The sequence below is a fragment of the Capricornis sumatraensis genome, chromosome 3 (genome assembly GCF_032405125.1).
Source record: "Capricornis sumatraensis isolate serow.1 chromosome 3, serow.2, whole genome shotgun sequence".
In the NCBI taxonomy this organism is placed as follows: domain Eukaryota; kingdom Metazoa; phylum Chordata; class Mammalia; order Artiodactyla; family Bovidae; genus Capricornis; species Capricornis sumatraensis.
In genome coordinates, this window is record NC_091071.1 from 127,030,701 (window position 1) to 127,048,763 (window position 18,063).

Genomic DNA, 18,063 nt, shown 5'->3' on the forward strand with positions numbered 1-18,063 from the left:
TCTCTAAAGAAGGAAAGAGTAAGGAAACAAATACAATCTATCTCTCCACAGGTCTCCTGGGGAACAGTCAACAGTTAAGACTCAGATTTTCATCTTGTATGCAGTGTAGAACCAAGAGGCCCTACAATCAAGAGATCTTCACCTCTGCTTGTGACACAGTGCCCCCAGACTAGTACTAACAGGATCAGCTTTCAGCATCAGGTATTAACTCACCTTGCAATAATCCACTTTTCAATTCATCTACCTAAATCCTGACTGCTGGTTTTTCCAGTAGTCCTGTATGGATCTGAGAGTTGGACCATAAGAAGGTTGAGCACTGAAGAATTGATGATTTTAAACTTTGATGTTGGAGAAGACTCTTGAGAGTCCCTTGGACTGCAGGGATATCAAACCAGTCAATCCAAAAGGAAGTCAATCCTGAATATTCATTGGAAGGACTGATGCTGAAGCTCCAATACTTTGGCCACTTGATGCAAAGAACCAACTCATTAGAAAAGATCCTGATGCTGAGAAAGACTGCAGGCAGGAGGAAAAGGGGATGACAGGATGAGATGGTTGGTGGCATCACTGCCTCAATGGGCACGAGTTAAGCAAGCTCCGGGAAATGGTGAAGGACAGGGAAACTTGGCATGCTGCAGTCCATGGGTTTGTGAAGAGTTGGGCATGACTGAACTACTGAACAACAACAGATCATAACTACATTCTATCTTCTTACTTTTATGTCCATTCAAATATCAGATTCTACTCTTGGACTTTAATTTAATTAGACTATTAAAGAATAGTTCAATAAAAGAGATCTCCCCCAAATTTGCAACAAAATAAGAAAACCAGATTTTCTTTTTTCTTACAAAGGCTGAAGGGAGTGGCAGGTACACACACATTTCTACTCTGAGGTTTAGAAAAGTATGAAATGGAAAAATCACAAAAGAATTATAAATTCTAGTACATTTATGGAGATACATTCAATCTCAGAAGTAATAAGCAGTATGCAAATGCAAAAATGTATGTTTTTGCCCAAAGTTTGCTAACAATTATGTCAGGAAGCATATTGTTGATAGGCATACTTATTTGTGAGGATATTAAAGCATTTTTGGAAGAATCTGGCATCATACATCACATTTATAGAGACAAATCCAAGACCATAACCTAAAATAGGTATGTGTATTTGTGTGTGCATATGTTATATGTGATTATTGAATTACCATGTAGTATTGATAAACTAAGTTGAAATATCTTCTATAGCTATTAGTAGGTGAATGATTTTTAGAATCACACTAGGGAAAACTAAGCAGGCAGCAATTCATCTTAATAAGACATATCTATATGACTTTGATATGCAAAATATCAAAGAAAAACAGTGACTTGCTAAAAGCAATTAAATTCAGAACCTCATTTTTTTTTCTTAATGAGAATTTCATCTATAGACAATACAAGCTAAAAATCCCATTTCTTTTGAAGATTTAAGACATGATTATGTGTATTTGGATAGAAAGAGTTACAGAGGAATTCACATTATACAATATATACTTTTACATCTTTTTTTACAGAAAATAAAATTTATGTAGCATTTGTAAAATGTTAAAACTTACTGAAATGCAAAAATATTAGAATAGATAGCAATAGCCAGACAGGGGTTGGCTCAGAGGACCTACCAACTGTCATTCCCGGAGGCTGTGACAGAATCTGGACACCTCCACCTTTGCTCTGCAAGGCCCTTGGCACCTGATTCTTGTAGACTCAAGGCTGACTTTCCACAGCATCAACCTCGCTGTTATCCTGAGGTATTTTGGTGAGAGAGAGGGGATGGTTTTACTGTGGGTGTCAGTTATCGCCCAAGATACTGGATCTGACCAGGGATATGTCAGATGACATTTCTCAAGCAGTAGCCTAAGTGAGAGCAAGTGGGACAGACACAAGCCTGGTTTCAGTGCCCTATTCTGTTGTTTCAAGTGTGTGAAGCCTGCAGACTGCTCTGGTCCTCCATTCTGCCATTGAGCATCTCATTGCCCTTCTGGGTGTTTATTTCTTCAATCAAAATAAGAACAAAGAAAAACAGATTCCTGGAACTAGATATGCAACACAAATATCTGTGCAACAGCATTAGGGGGATGACACTGGATCTCAGTCTGGGGCTTATTTACAATATTTATCCTTGACTATTAGTCCTACAGGCCAGGTTCTGCATTTAAGGATATTTTCACAACTACAGAAGGATGAGCTGTAATCTTTTCCTGAAGAGTTTCCACAGGACCCAGCAAGACTTCTTTCACCCAGGACGCAAGCCTTGGACAAGGCTTTCTCTCCACTGGAAGGCTCAGAGGGCTCCTGGAGTCAAGGGCTGCATGAGCACCTATGGGTGACGGTACCTACTTGAGAGCCTCCCTCCAGACATACCCTCCACCAAGGTCAGCCTGTCTGTGCTTCCTGCCTTCTCTGCACACTGTCCCCCATCCTGGGAATAACCTCTGTGACAATTTCCGATCCACCTTAGGGATGCCATTTAAAGCTGGAGTTAATAATAAAGTGGCTCAACACTGGAGGAAAGGGTTCCTCTCTCCTCTCTTGCTCCCTAGTCATCCATTCAGAAATTAGCTACAAGGATTTGATCTTATTTCATATGAAGCCCTAACCCAAGGAGGGCTTCCCTGGTGTCTCAGATGATAAAGAATCTGTGTACAATGCAGAAGATCCGGGTTCAGTCCCTGGGTTGGGAATGTCCCCTGGAGAAGGAAATGGCTACCCACTCCAGTCTTCTTGCCTGGAAAATCCCAGGGACAGTTGAATCTGGCGAGCAATAATCCATAGGGTTGCACAGAGTCAGACATGACTGAAGCTACTTAGCACACACTAACCCAAGAGACACTTCCATGACTAAACCAACATCCTCTCAACATCCTTCTGCACTGTGGAGAAACAGTGGGGACCATTTCTGTCCAACTCACAGTCAGGCCCAGCAACTAGCACAGCAGCAGATGGTGGGCACTGATTCAGTATTCATTGGGGATTATGAGCGAGTCCTGTGGGGAAGACTGAGATGATGCATCTTCAAGGTGGGTACAGTTTTCCCTCTTGTAGATACAAGGCTTCTGCTAACCAATACCTGAGTGTCTTGGAACTGAGCAGGACCTTATGGGTTCTTTCCAAGAGAGCTCCCTCCCCAAATTCTCTGCTTTATCTTCTCTCTGACGTTCCTAGATGATAGTATCTGATGCACATTTCCTGAATTATTTGACCGATGCTAAAATCCCCATTGTTGACTCAATGAATATGAGTTTGAGCCAACTTTGGGAGATAGCGAAGGACAAGGAAGCTTGGTAGTGCTGCAGTCCATGTGACTACAGTCGGAAATGACTTAGCAACTGAACAACAAATCCCCCACCAAATGGAAGAATTTAACTGACTGATGATCATAAGCATGTAACTCCCAGCTTTACTGGATTGAACATATTAATCCCTGTGACACCATCCTGTTACCCAATCATCAGCCAGAGACTTGGCCACGAGCTGATCACACACTCTCAAACCCCTCTTCCTCACTTGTCCTTTAAAAATGTTTTGCTGAAATTCATGAAGGAGTTTGGGCTTTTTGAGCTCTTTGTTGTTGTTGTTGTTGTTGTTCAGTTTTGAGCAATAATTGTTCTGAAATCATTGCTTGGCACTTGCAATAAACATTGAACTTTCCTTCAACAGACACACACATGCAAATAGAATAAAAATAATGTCACTGAGACTCCTGACAGCTTTAGAGGATTTTAACACCACATTCAAAATTCTGTCCCTTCCCAAGTCTATGAAAATAATAGATTATCATGGTAACCAATGGTGATCAGAAAATATATTTGATATTATTTTTTAGATAATTGTTGGCCCAGTATATGAACATGGTAAATGTTTTATAAATTTGAAAAGTCTGTGTTTTACCATAGTTTATTTGTTGAATATTTATTAATAGAGAAGCTATAAAATAACCAACAATTTATATGGATTTTAATGTTTCCATTTATGTATATTTGGAAGCTATGTTAAAGTATGTAATTCCTGAATTGGCTGTTTATAATTACAATGTTTTTCTTAATATTTAGTAGTTCTATTTTTTGCCTTGTATCACCCTTTGTTGATAAGCATAGACTTATAGTAATATATCATCTTTTGATGCATCTTACTGTACCCTTATATTTAAAGTGCATCTCCTATAAAGATCATATAGTGGGGTTTTCATGAAAATTCATAATGAGAAAATATTAACCCATGACTTATAAGGTAAGTGTTTCATAAAATAATTAGATTGAAATCTAGCACAGTAACATTCTTTTATTTTACTGTGAAATTAGTATAAACAGTTAATATGAAGTTTAATAAAAACCCGTAACCCTAAGGTGAAGATTCCAATTCTGGGGAAGATATATTAAACTCTCTGCAGCATTTCTCTTCCAGGTATTATAACTAAAACTTCTGGCCAAATGAAACACACCACACACACATACATGCAAAATGCCTGAAGTTTCTGTAAAGTAAATAATAGCAGGGAAATTAGGGAAGGAAACTTTGGAAGAAAAGTAAAAAATTTGAAGAAGGTAAAAGTTTGAATGAAGTTAATTTTCTTTATTTTTATTTCTATTTTGCCTTCTTTTATTTAAAGCTGTGCCCTCAAAGGTGGACCAAATTAATAACTGGGTAGCAGGTAACCTCCAAGAGAAGCCAGTCTTTCTGAAACATAGGCAAGGAGAAAAGGGGCCCATGCGTCAGACTGTGAAGAGAGAATCCATATTATTGTTATCATTTTTTCTCTGAGGTCTGCTGCAATCCTAGATCTGCACTGCCATTGCCATGGTGTGGCTGCAAGCACTTTAGAGAAAATCTGTGCCTCTGTATTGAAGAATCAGAAAAGGGACCATGGTTGTATGGAAAATAAAAGGAAAGGGTCTTGTTATTTGGTGATTGACTTAATGGTTGGTTAAATTTCTCTCTCTCACTGTTTTGCCTTAAAGATAGCCTCATTCATGAGGAACTCTGGAACAGTACTAAATGCTAAAACTTATGGAGAGGCAGATATAGAGAACAGATTGTGGACAAAGTGGGTCAAGGAGAGTGGGATGAATGGAGAAAGTAGCATAAACATACATGCACTACCATAGCTATAAAATAGATAGCTGGTGAGCAGTTGCTGTATAACACAGGGAGCCCAGCCTGGGGCTCTGTGATGACCTAAAGGTGTGGGATGCAGGGAGGGGAGGGGGTATCAAGAAAGGAGATATATGTACATAAGTGTGTGTGTGTGTGTGTGTATGTATATATATATATATATATATATATATATATGTATTTCCAGTCATAGCAACTGGTGAAAAAATATCTCTTGAATGTGGAGAGCTTGGAGGAAATTCCAGAGATGAAGGCCCAGAAAAAGGAGGTCCCCTGGTCTGTGTGCAAGTGAACACAATATTAGGATCAGTTCCAAGCTACATGTGTGCAGAAATAACCCAAAGAATTACAGCAAAGTCTAAGAAATGAATTGCAATAGTGATACTGCTGAGTCCTAAATGGACCCTTGAGTGAAACATGGAGGGACAAGTTCAAATAGCACCCACCAACACTTTTAAAACTCAATTTCTGTTGGAATCATCACCACAGAAGGTCAGATGGTACTTTCATTCAGAACCCATCAGCTTGCCTGCCTGCCAAAATGAAACTAGTAACATCCCAGAGGACTCTAACAGAGTCTCAAAACAACTATTCACAATGTCCCACTATGAGGCAATATGCATGTTTCACCTGTGTTTTTGTTTTGCAGGGTCGGGGTTGGGGTAGGCAGGAACTATAAAACCAAGACAGAAGGTGTGGGGGAAGCTTATTTGAGGAACTCTGAAATGAGCACTGTGGTGCTGGCAGGGAGAGCTCATGGACAGTGTTTTTAGTTGTGGCCTGAGGAGCAGAGAAGGGAATTTTTACAGCTCAGAAAGTGTGGAAATCAACTTCTCTTTCTAATTTCTTCTTTTTTTCTCTATTGTCTTACAGCTCATCACAGCAATCCCTCATAGTCCATGGCACTAGCCATTAAAAGGAGCAGCAGGAGTCATCATTCTGACACAGGGAAATATGACCCTCCATTTGGTTGAATTGTAGGAGCAAAAATCAAAATAGACAAAGTCACAAAAGGGCAAAAGTCCTTAGCTTGTCTTGAAAAGACAGAAAGCTCACCATGGTGACAAAGGTCAGGCTGATTAAAGTGAAAAATAAACCTCAAAAGCAAATGACCTTATGTATTAGGAAATGGGATAGAGACATTATTCTTTAAAAATTCTGTAATGAACTCATGACACTATCTGAAAATTCCAGGTTAATGCAGTAATCACTTGCACTAAGTCAATATCTGTGTGAAGAGAGTAAGAATAAAGGGCATTCATTGGGAGAAATAAGATTTGCATACAAGAATGAAAGGAAAGAGAGTAAAATTTGGTAAAAGCCTAAGGGTAAGTTGTAGTTCTAGGAGAAGCAAATGCCAAGGTAGGGTTACATATATGGGAGACTTAGGTGTGAGTAAGGAGAGTTTTCAGAGCATAACAATGTTTGATACCTGTAAAAAGAGAGTAGGAGTGAAGGATAAGAGAAAGATATTCAGACCACACTTCATTTCTGAAAAATTCTCAACTAGCTGGTACTAGAATATAAAAATAAGGTTAATAAGACTAACCACAACCCACATAATTGAAATCAACCTCAGGGTTATAACTTGCACTTATCTCTCCTGCAAAATCCATTTGAAACTTTCCTCAGCTGTCAACGTAGCAGGTCTTCATGGTATGACCCAAAACATTATTACTCCTGAAAGCTCAGAGACCTTGGTGATTTTACTTAGGTCATAGTGGTGTCTGGACAGGATGGCCTGGTTACAGATATAACTAGAATGTCCATAGGACAATTAGTATATTTCCTGGCAAGAGGACACCATCACTGGGCATTCTAATCTCTGACTGGGAAAAGGGAAAATTGCACGGAGAGGAAGCATAAAAGTCTCTAGTCAGTCACTGGAAAATAATGTAGCTTATTATTATAATGTAGGTCAAAATAATGAAGTTGTTCATTCCTACCATCATTTTTGTTCCCCCATCCATGTATTCTTCCTATTGGGGACAAAACTCATAAAGACATGTCTGATTTTGTACCTGTACTGTGTTAGAGGTTGACACACCATCTTTGTAGAGTACTGTCTATGATCTTGTCCTTTAGAAGTTCATTCTATACATTTTGTGAGGCCAGTTTAACCTAGATGGAGGAGGAGCCCTGACTTTGACTTCATTTTTGTTTTTAAAATTTGTGATTGTATAGAATTTGCTAATATTATTTTATACACATAGCCCATGTATAAAAAAAATACAAAGAAAATTCTATAATTATAACATCTGGGGGCTTCCCTGGGGACTCAGTGGCAAAGAATCTGCCTGCCAATGTTCAATCCCTGATCTAGGAAGATTCCACATGTGGTGGAGCAACCAAGCCTGTGTACCACAAATACTGAGCCTATGCTCTAGAGCCCAGGAGCTACAACTACTGAGGCCACATGCCACAATTACTGAAGCCCATAAACCCTAGAGCTCTTGTTCCACAACAAGAGAAGCCACCATAATGAGAAACCTGTGTGCCACAACTACAGAGTGAACCTCATTCGCCACAACAAGGGAAAAATCTGTGCAGCAATGAAGACACAGCACAGCCAAAAATAAATAAACAAAATTAAAAAAAATTACAACATCTATAGACCAGACAAAGAACAAGATATTTGGTCCATCTGTTAAATAAGTACATAATATACTATTCAGAAAAAAAAAATTTGTAAATGAAATATTGTATTTTCCACTAGATAACTCATGACACCTGTGAAAGTAAGATTCTTAGTATTTATGAAAATGCTTTCTCTCCTGTAAGTCATTACATATATCAGTAATTGCAACACTCCTAATATATAATTTTATCAATTACCACACATGTGAATTTTAAAAGCATAGTTGCCTTTACAGAAGTTTAAAGAGGTTTATATTGATTTCCTTTATTGATTCTACAAAGGGGTCAGTTTCCTTTGTTTTATATTTCTAAAAAAGGCAGCAGAGAGATTGCCTAAGGAATATATGAGCTGCAATTTGAATGAACGCTATTACAATAATAACAACTATAACAACAAACACTACATGGATATCTATGTTAAAAATTAGCTATATTGATATCTACAACCAGTCCCTCAATGAGAGTATAAGTCTCTAAATTCTAAAGAGAGACATTGAGAGGACAATGCCAGCAAAAGCACTACTTTAATGATATGTCCTCATTTTTGTCTACTGGTGACATAGGCCACTCCAGTATTCTTGCCTGGACAGAAGAGACTGGCAGGATAGAGTCCTTAGGATAGCAAAGAGTCAGAAATGACTTTATTGACTAAACAGTAGCAGCAGATCTAGGCTTAATCTTGGAAATTCCATATAACTAAAGTAAGGCACATCTAAGGCCAGCCACACTCTAGTTCAGTTCAGTCAGTCAGTCATGTCTGACTCTTTGTGACCCCATGGACTGCAGTACACCAGGCCTCCCTGTCTATCACCAACTCCCAGAGCTTGCTCAGACTCACTACCATCAGTTGGTGATGCCATCCAACCAACTCATCCTGTCATCCCCTTCTCCTCCTGCCTTCAATCTTTCCCAGCATCAGGGTCTTATCAAATGAGTCAGTTCTTCGCATCAGGTAGCCAAAGTACTATTTGACATCAGTCCTTCCAATGAATATTCAGGATTGATTTCCTTTATGATTGACTGGTTTCATAGTCTTGCAGTCCAAGGGATGCTCAAGAGTCTTCTCCAAAACCATAGTGTAAAAGCATCAATTCTTTGGTGCTCAGCATTCTTTATAGTCCAATTCTCACATCCATACACGACTACTGGAAAAAAAAATAGCTTTGACTAGAAGGACCTTTGTTGGCAAAGTAATGTCTTTGCTTTTTAATATGCTGTCTAGTTTTTTCATAGCTTTTCTTCCAAGGAACGTCTTTTAATTTCATGGCTGCCATCACAAACTACAGTGATTTTGGAGCCCAAGAAAATAAACTCTATCACTGTTTCCTCATATACTTCCCATGAAGTGATGGGACCAGATGCCATGATCTCCATTCTTTCAATGTTGAGTTTCAAGCCCGCTTTGTCACTCTACTCTTTCACATTCATCAAGAGGCTCTAAGGTTCCTCTTCATTTACTGCCATAAGGGTGGTGTTATTTGCATATCTGAGGTTATCGGTATTTCTCCCAGAAATCTTGATTCCACCTTGTGCTTCATCCAACCTGGCATTTCACATAATGTACTCTGCATAGAAGTTAAATAAGCAGAGTGACAATATACAGCCTTGATGTACTCCTTCCCCAATTTGGAACCAGTCCATTGTTCCATGTCTAATTCTAACTGTTGCTTCTTGACCTACATACAGATTTCTCAGGAGGCAGGTAACTTCATTTCAGTTGCTCAGTTGTGTCCGACTCTTTGCGACCCCATGAACCTCAGCACGCTAGGCCTCCCTGTCCATCACCAACTCCTAGAGTCCACCTAAACCCATGTCCATTGAGTTGGTGATGCCCTCCAACCATCTCATCCTCTGTCATCCCCTTCTCTTCCTGCCCTCAATCTTTCCCAGCATCAGGACCTTTTCAATGAGTCAACTCTTCGCATGAGGTGGCCAAAGTATTGGAGTTTCAGCTTCAGCATCAGTCCTTCCAATGAACACCCAGGACTGATCTCCTTTAGGAAGGACTGTTTGGATCTCCCTACAGTCCAAGGGACTCTCAAGAGTCTTCTCCAATACCACAGTTAAAAAGCATCAATTCTTCAGCACTCTGCGTTCTTTATAGTCCAACACTCATATCCATACATGACCACTGAAAAAACCATAGCCTTGACTAGAAGGACCTTTGTTGACAAAGTAATGTCTCTGCTTTTTAATATGCTGTCTAGGTTGGTCATAACTTTCCTTCCAAGGAGTAAGTGTCTTTAAATTTCGTGGGTGCAATCACCATGTGCAGTGATTTTGGAGCCCAGGAAAATAAAGTCAGCCACAGTTTCCTTTGTTTCCCTGTCTATTTGCCATGAAGTGATGCAACCAGATGCGCTGATCTTAGTTTTCTGAATGTTGAGCTTTAAGCCAAATTTTTCACTCTCCTCAAGAGGCTCTTTAGTTCTTCTTCACTTTCTGCCATAAGGGTGGTGTCATCTGCATATCGGATGTTATTGATATTTCTCCTAGTAATCTAGATTCCAGCTTGTGCTTCATTCATCTTACCGTTTCTCATGATGTACTATGCATATAAGTTAAATCAGCAAGGTGACAATATACAGCCTTGACATACTCCTTTTCCTATTTGGAACCAGTCTGTTGTTCCATGTCCAGTTCTAACTGTTGCTTCCTCACCTGCATACAGATTTCTCAAGAGGTAGGTCAGGTGGTCTGGTATTCCCATCTCTTTCAGAATTTTCCACAGTTTATTGTGATCCACACAGTCAAAGGCTTTGGCACTGAAAATAAAGCAGAAATAGATGTTTTTCTGGAACTCTCTTGCTTTTTCCATGATCCAGCGGATGTTGGCAATTTGATCTCTGGTTCCTCTGCCTTTTCTAAAACCAGCTTGAAAATCTGGAAGTTCACAGTTCATGTTTTACTGAAGCCTGGCTTGGAGAATTTTGAGCATTACTTTACTAGTGTGTGAGATGAGTGCAGTTGGGCAGTAATTTGAACATTCTTTGGCATTGCCTATTTTGGTCATTGGAATGAAAACTGACCTTTTCCAGTCGTGTGGGCACTGCTGAGTTTTCCAAATTTGCTGGCATATCGAGTACAGCACTTTAACAGCATCATCTTTCAGGAGTTGAAATAACTCAACTGGTATTCAAATATCTTGAAGAAATTTCCACAGTTTATTGTTATCCACACAGTCAAAGGCTTTAACATAATCAATAAAGCAAAATTAGATTTTTTTTTTTTTCTGGAACTCTCTTTCTTTTTCTGTGGTCCAACTGATGTTGGCATCTTGATCTGCAATTCCTCTGTCTTTTCTAAATTCAATTGAATATCTGAAAGTTCTTGGATCATGTAGTGTTGAAGCCTAGCTTGGAGAATTTTGAACATTGTTTTGCTAGCATGTGAGTTGAGTGAAAGTGTGCAGTAGTTTGAATATTTTTTGGCATTTCCTTAATTCGGGTTTGGAATGAAAACTGGGTTTTCCAGTCCCATAGTCACTGCTGAGTTTTCAAAATTTGCTTGCATATTAAGTGCAGCAGTTTTACAGCATCATCTTTTATGATTTGAAATATCTCAACTGGAATTCCATCACCTCTACTAGCTACGCTCTAACTCAAAGCAAATTAATCTTTCCCCTGTAGTCCAGAACCTGTGTTAATTGTCTAAATATTACCATATTTTTCAAAAAGAGAGCTGAAAAAAATAAACTCAAAGGAAGGGCACTGAAAGGAAGATCCATGCATTTTTTCTTAAAACAACAGCAGTAGAGAAGAGACATCTGCTGCAAGATTCTTTTCCCTTGTATTCTTCCATGTTCATTAATTCAAAAGGTTCTATCAGTGTTTCTCAACCCTGGATGCCACTAGACTATTTTGAGGAAATATTTTTAAAATTTCATTGCCCAGATCACAGTGAAGGCTGATAGTCTGAGATTATAAATCCTGTTTACTGATAGCCTTCACGCAATTGTTTTAACACCCATTGTTGATATTTGAGTTAATGATTCCTTTAGGAGTTGAAAAATTATGTTTTCCTCATTTGACTATTCTTCCTGCATTTATTTTGTAAACTGCCATTGCAAAGAAGAGTTTTCCCTGCTTTCTATCTTCTCAAGTCATTATGTACCACCAAATACTCTTTTACTATTCAATATAATTCATTATTTTGTTGATGTTCAAATTATACCAAATTTTGCCAGTGAATCCCCTTCATTTATCTTCTCTGTCCCTTTGACACATTCGGTAGGATTAGAAACAAGCTAAGAGTATTCTCTATCTCCATGACCACTTAACATTGTATTGACATTATTACTGATTCAGTTAAAAGAAAGAAAGCAATTATAGGCATAGGAACTGAGAAGGAGAATTTAAATAACTTCCATTTGTAAATTATATATTTTTAAAACAGAAAATAAATTTAACTCTGAAGTTAAGAAGTAGACATAAATAAATAGATTAAAACTAAAGATTTTAAAGAGAAAGAAATATTAAAACATTAGAAACTATTAAAGAGAAAAACAGCAGTGACAGAGTTACATAATATATAAGCTATTTTTAAGAAGATCAATAAGAATGGCAAATTCTGAAATGTGTGTTAAGCAGGTATGACCTTTTAGCTGCTATAATGATGTAATATGGAAAACAGTTCATTTCTACTCCAATTTCTTCCTAAACCCTTGGGACTGTGCTGAGTTTCTTGCTTGCCCTTAGCAATAGAAACACAGCCAAAAGCTACAGAAGTAACTGGATGGGATTACAAGGTTAAGAGAAACCTCAATAAAATGAATAAAGGATCTTGTGCTATCCTCAACAGGATTAAGCCACCAGGAGTCTTTATGGGAATTTGATCAAGATATGACTGTTTCTCTGTAGCAGAAATTATTTCTAAGTCTTTAATTTTTTTTTTTTTTTTTTTACTTTATATCAGAGCACAGCTTATTGGCAACGTTGTGTGAGTTTCAGATTTACAGCAAAATGCTTCAGTTATACATATTCATGTATCTAGTCTTTTCAAAATTATTTTCTCATTTAGGCCATTACAGAATAATGAGCAGAGTTCCCTGTGCTATACTGTAGGTCCTTGCTGGTTATTAATTTTAAATATAGTAGTGTGTACAGCTTAATCCAAAACTCCTAATCATCTATCCTTTCCCTCACCCTTCTACCACAATAACCATAAATTCTTTCTTTAAGTCTTTGAGTCTGTTTCTGTCTTGTAAATAAGTTCTTTTTTTTTTTTTTTAAGATTCCACATATAAATAATGCCATGCATATTTTTCTTTCTCTGTCTGACTTGCTTCACTTAATATGATAATCTCCAGGTCCATCCATGTTGCTTCAAATGGCAAATTTCATTCCTTCTAATAGCTAATATCACATTGTATATATGTACTTGAGTGTCCTTCTTCAAACACATAAATTGTACACTTTACCTACAGTAGGGTAGCTTTAAGTCTTTCTTTCACTACTTACCTTCATTCTTGTTCATCCTTTCAAACCCTTAATAGATCTTATCAAGAAAAATTAGAGAATAATCAGATAAACAATCTCAAGACAGGTAAATGTTATTACAAAATAATGCATTGAATAATGGCAAGTTAATATTGCTAGTAATTTTAATGCAAAATAAATAACTACAAATTTATAAAGAGAAAAGCAAAATCTGATATATATATATTAATATTAAATATGAAATAAAATTACATACCGATATGAAAGTTGCATATCTTATTTCTTTTGAGGATGAGTAAATTTTGATATGAGCTTCCCAGGTGGCTCAGTAGTAAAGAATCCACCTGCCAATGTAGGAGATGTAGGTTTGATTCCTAGGTCAGGAAGATCCCCTGGAGGAGGAGATGGCAAGCCACTCCAGCATTCTTGCCTGGAAAATAACTTGGACAGAGGAGCCTGGTGCTACAGGCCATAATGGGCAGAGTCAGATATGACTGAGTGACTGAGCAAACACACATGCAAATTTTGATATCAAGCTCAGCATGGGGAGAAACTACAAAAGAAAAATGTCAGGCTAATCTCATATAAACAGATATGGCAACATTTTAAAGAACACATTAGAAAATCAAATAGAGCAGTTTTTAAAAAGTAAATAGTGACTAAATCTGACATATCAGAACACAGAAACATTTTAATATCTATATGATAGTAAAGGTAATATTGGTATGTACAGTTCAGTTCAGTTCATTTGAGTCACTCAGTCGTGTCCGACTCTTTGTGATGCCATAAGTCGCAGCACGCCAAGCCTCCCTGTTCATTACCATCTCCTAGAGTTCACTCAGACACATATCCATCGAGTCCGTGATGCCATCCAGTCATCTCATCATCTGTCGTCCCCTTCTCCTCCTGCCCCTAATCCCTCCCAGCATCAGAGTCTTTTCCAATGAGTCAACTCTTCGCATGAGGTGGTCAAAGACTGGAGTTTCAGCTTTAGCATCATTCCTTCCAAAGAAATCCCATGGTTGATCTCCTTCAGAATGGACTGGTTGGATCTCCTTACAGTCTAAGGGACTCTAAAGAGTCTTCTCCAACACCACAGTTTAAAAGCATCAATTCTTCAGCACTCATCCATCTTCACATTCCAACTCTCACATCCATACATGACTACAGGAAAAACCATAGCCTTAACTAGACGGACCTTAGCTGGAAAAGTAATTCTCTGCTTTTGAATATACTATCTAGGTTGGTCATAACTTTTCTTCCAAGGAGTAAGCGTCTTTTAATTTTGTGGCTGCAGTCACCATCTGCAGTGATTTTGGAGCCCAAAAAAATAAAGTCTGACACTGTTTCTATTGTTTCCCCATCTATTTCCCATGAAGTGATGGGACCGGATGCCATGATCTTCATTTTTTGAATGTTGAGCTTTAAGCCGACTTTTTCACTCTCCTCTTTCACTTTCATCAAGAGGCTTTTTAGCTCCTCTTCACGTTCTGCCATAAGGGTAGTGTCATCTGCATATCTGAGGTTATTGATATTTCTCCCGGCAAACTGGATTCCAGCTTGTGTTTCTTCCAGTCCAGCTTTCTCATAATGTATTCTGCATAGAAGTTAAATAAGCAGGGTGACAATATACAGCCTTGACGTACTCCTTTTCCTATTTGGAACCAGTCTGTTGTTCCATGTCCAGTTCTAACTGTTGCTTCCTCACCTGCATACAGATTTCTCAAGAGGCAGGTTAGGTGGTTTGGTATTCCCATCTCTTTCAGAATTTTCCACAGTTTATTGTGATCCACACAGTCAAAGGCTTTGGCATAGTCAATAAAGCAGAAGTATATGTTTTTCTGGAACTCTCTTGCTTTTTCCATGATCCAGCGGATGTTGGCGATTTGATCTCTGGTTCCTCTGCCTTTTCCAAAACCAGCTTGAACATCAGGGAGTTCACGGTTCACATATTGCTGAAGCCTGGCTTGGAGAATTTTAGGCATTACTTTACTAGCGTGTGAGATGAGTGCAGTTGTGTGGTAGTTTGAGCATTCTTTTGCCTTTCTTTGGGATTGGAATGAAAACTGACCTTTTCCAGTCCTGTGGCCTCTGCTGAGTTTTCCAAATGTGCTGGCATATTGAGTACAGCACTTTCACAGCATCATCTTTCAGGGTTTGAAACAGCTCAACTGGAATTCCATCACCTCCACTAGCTTTGTTCGTAGTGATGCTTTCTAAGGCCCACTTGACTTCACATTCCAAGATGTCTGGCTCTAGATTAGTGATCACAACGTCATGATTATCTGGGTCATGAAGATCTTTTTTGTACAGTTCTTCCATGTATTCTTGCCACCTCTTCTTAATATCTTCTTCTGTTAGGTCCATCTGATTTCTGTCCTTTATCGAGCCCATCTTTGAATGAAAATTTCCCTTGGAATCTCTAATTTTCTTGAAGAGATCTCTAGTCTTTCCCATTCTGTTCTTTTCCTCTATTTCTTTGCATTGATCGCTAAAGAAGGCTTTCTTATCTCTTCTTGCTATTCTTTGGAAGTCTGCATTCAGATGCTTATATCTTTCCTTTTCTCCTTTGCTTTTTGCCTCTCTTCTCTTCACAGCCATTTGTAAGGTCTCCCCAGACAGCCATTTAGCTTTTTTGCATTTCTTTTCCATGGGGATGATCTTGATCCCTGTCTCCTGTACAATGTCACAAACCTCATCCCATAGTTCATCAGGCACTCTATCTATCAGATCTAGTCCCTTAAATCTATTTCTCATTTCCACTGTATAATCATAAGGGATTTGATTTAAGTCATACCTGAATGGTCTAGCGGTTTTCCCTATTTTCTTCAACTTAAGTCTGAATTTCGCGATAAGGAGTTCATGATCTGAGCCACAGTCAGGTCCTGGTCTTGTTTTTGTTGACTGTATAGAGCTTCTCCATCTTTGGCTGCAAAGAATATAATCAGTCTGGTTTCGGTGTTGACCATCTGGTGATGTCCATGTGTAGAGTCTTCTCCTGTGTTGTTGGAAGAGGGTGTTTGCTATGACCAGTGCATTTTCTTGGCAAAACTATATTAGTCTTTGCCCTGCTTCATTCCACATTCCAAGGCCAAATTTGCCTGTTACTCCAGGTGTTTCTTGACTTCCTGCTTTTGCATTCCAGTCCCCTATAATGAAAAGGACATCTTTTTTGAGCGTTAGTTCTAAAAGATCTTGTAGGTCTTCATAAAACCGTTCAACTTCAGTTTCTTCAGCATTACTGGTTGGGACATAGACCTGGATAACTGCAATATTGAATGGTTTGCCTTGGAGACGAAAAGAGATCATTCTGTCGTTTTTGAGATTGCATCCAAATACTGCATTTCAGACTCTTTTGTTGACCATGATGGCTACTTCCATTTCTTCTGAAGGATTCCTACCCGCTGTAGTAGATATAATGGTCATCTGAGTTAAATTCACCCATTCCAGTCCATTTTAGTTTGCTGATTCCTAGAATGTCGACGTTCACTCTTGTCGTCTTTCATTTGACCACTTCCAATTTGCCTTGATTCATGGACCTGACATTCCAGGTTCCTATGCAATATTGCTCTTTACAGCATCAGATCTTGCTTCTATCACCAGTCACATCCACAACTGGGTATTGTTTTTGCTTTGGCTCCATCCCTTCATTCTTTCTGGAGTGATTTCTCCACTGATCTCCAGTAGCATATTGAGCACCTAATGACCTGGGGAGTTCCTCTTTTGGTATCCTATCATTTTGCCTTTTCATACTGTTCATATTGTTCTCAAGGCAAGAACACTGAAGTGGTTTGCCATCCCTTCTATTTGATAAAATTTTACCTTAGTTCACATATTTAAAAAGAAACAAATTTTAGCAATCTAAAACTGAAACACTGAGGGTTCCTTTCCTCACCAGTTCAAATTACTCCATTAGTTTTCAATTGTCTCAATCATGTCTCGACTGCACCAGCACCTAAACTTTGCAGGCTCCTTCTTCTAAGAAGGCCATATCGTAAATAAGGAAGTTTCTATGTGCTCCCCTTTGTAGAACTGTTTAGAGTGAGCCCCTCTCCTGGAGTTTTCTCTGTGGTGCATCCTGATAAGATTGGCCTACACTCAACTATTTTGTGGAATAACAGTAGAATAGTGATTACCCTGTTGCTTCTCTGCCTGAATATTTACCTAATAAAATGTATATTATATTTAAACTGTGGAGTGACTATGTGTCAGTGGTCCTATGCATGGTACAATAACTAAATATTTATAAAATAAAACAGGGAAAAAATACACATATGTCATTGTAAAAAACAATTCCATGAATAAGTCTACCAAAAATGTGTAAAATCTCTGAAGAAAATTGCAAACTATTTTGAAGAATAAAAGTGAGAATTGAATAGATATGCATGGATACTAACATTCAAAATGCAAATTATAAAATGCTCCCTTAGAAATCTATACATCTATAAACAAAATCAACTTAGAAATTAATCTAAAAATTCAAAATAATTGTTCAGGCTCATGGGTATGCTTAGTTTAGTTCAGTTCAGTTCCGTCACTTAGTCATGTCAGAATCTTTGCAACCTCATGAACATAGCAGGCCAGGCCTCCCAGTCCATCACCAACTCCCGGAGTTAACCCAAACCGATGTCCATCGAGTCGATGATGCCATCCAAACATCTCATCCTTTCTCATCCCCTTCTCCTCCTGCCCTCAATCTTTCCCAGCATCAGAGTCTTTTCAAATGAGTCAGCTCTCCACATCACGTGGCCAAAGTATTGGAGTTTCAGCTTCAACATCAGTCTTTCCAATTAATACCCAGGACTTATCTCCTTTAGGATGGACTGGTTGGATCTCCCTACAGTCC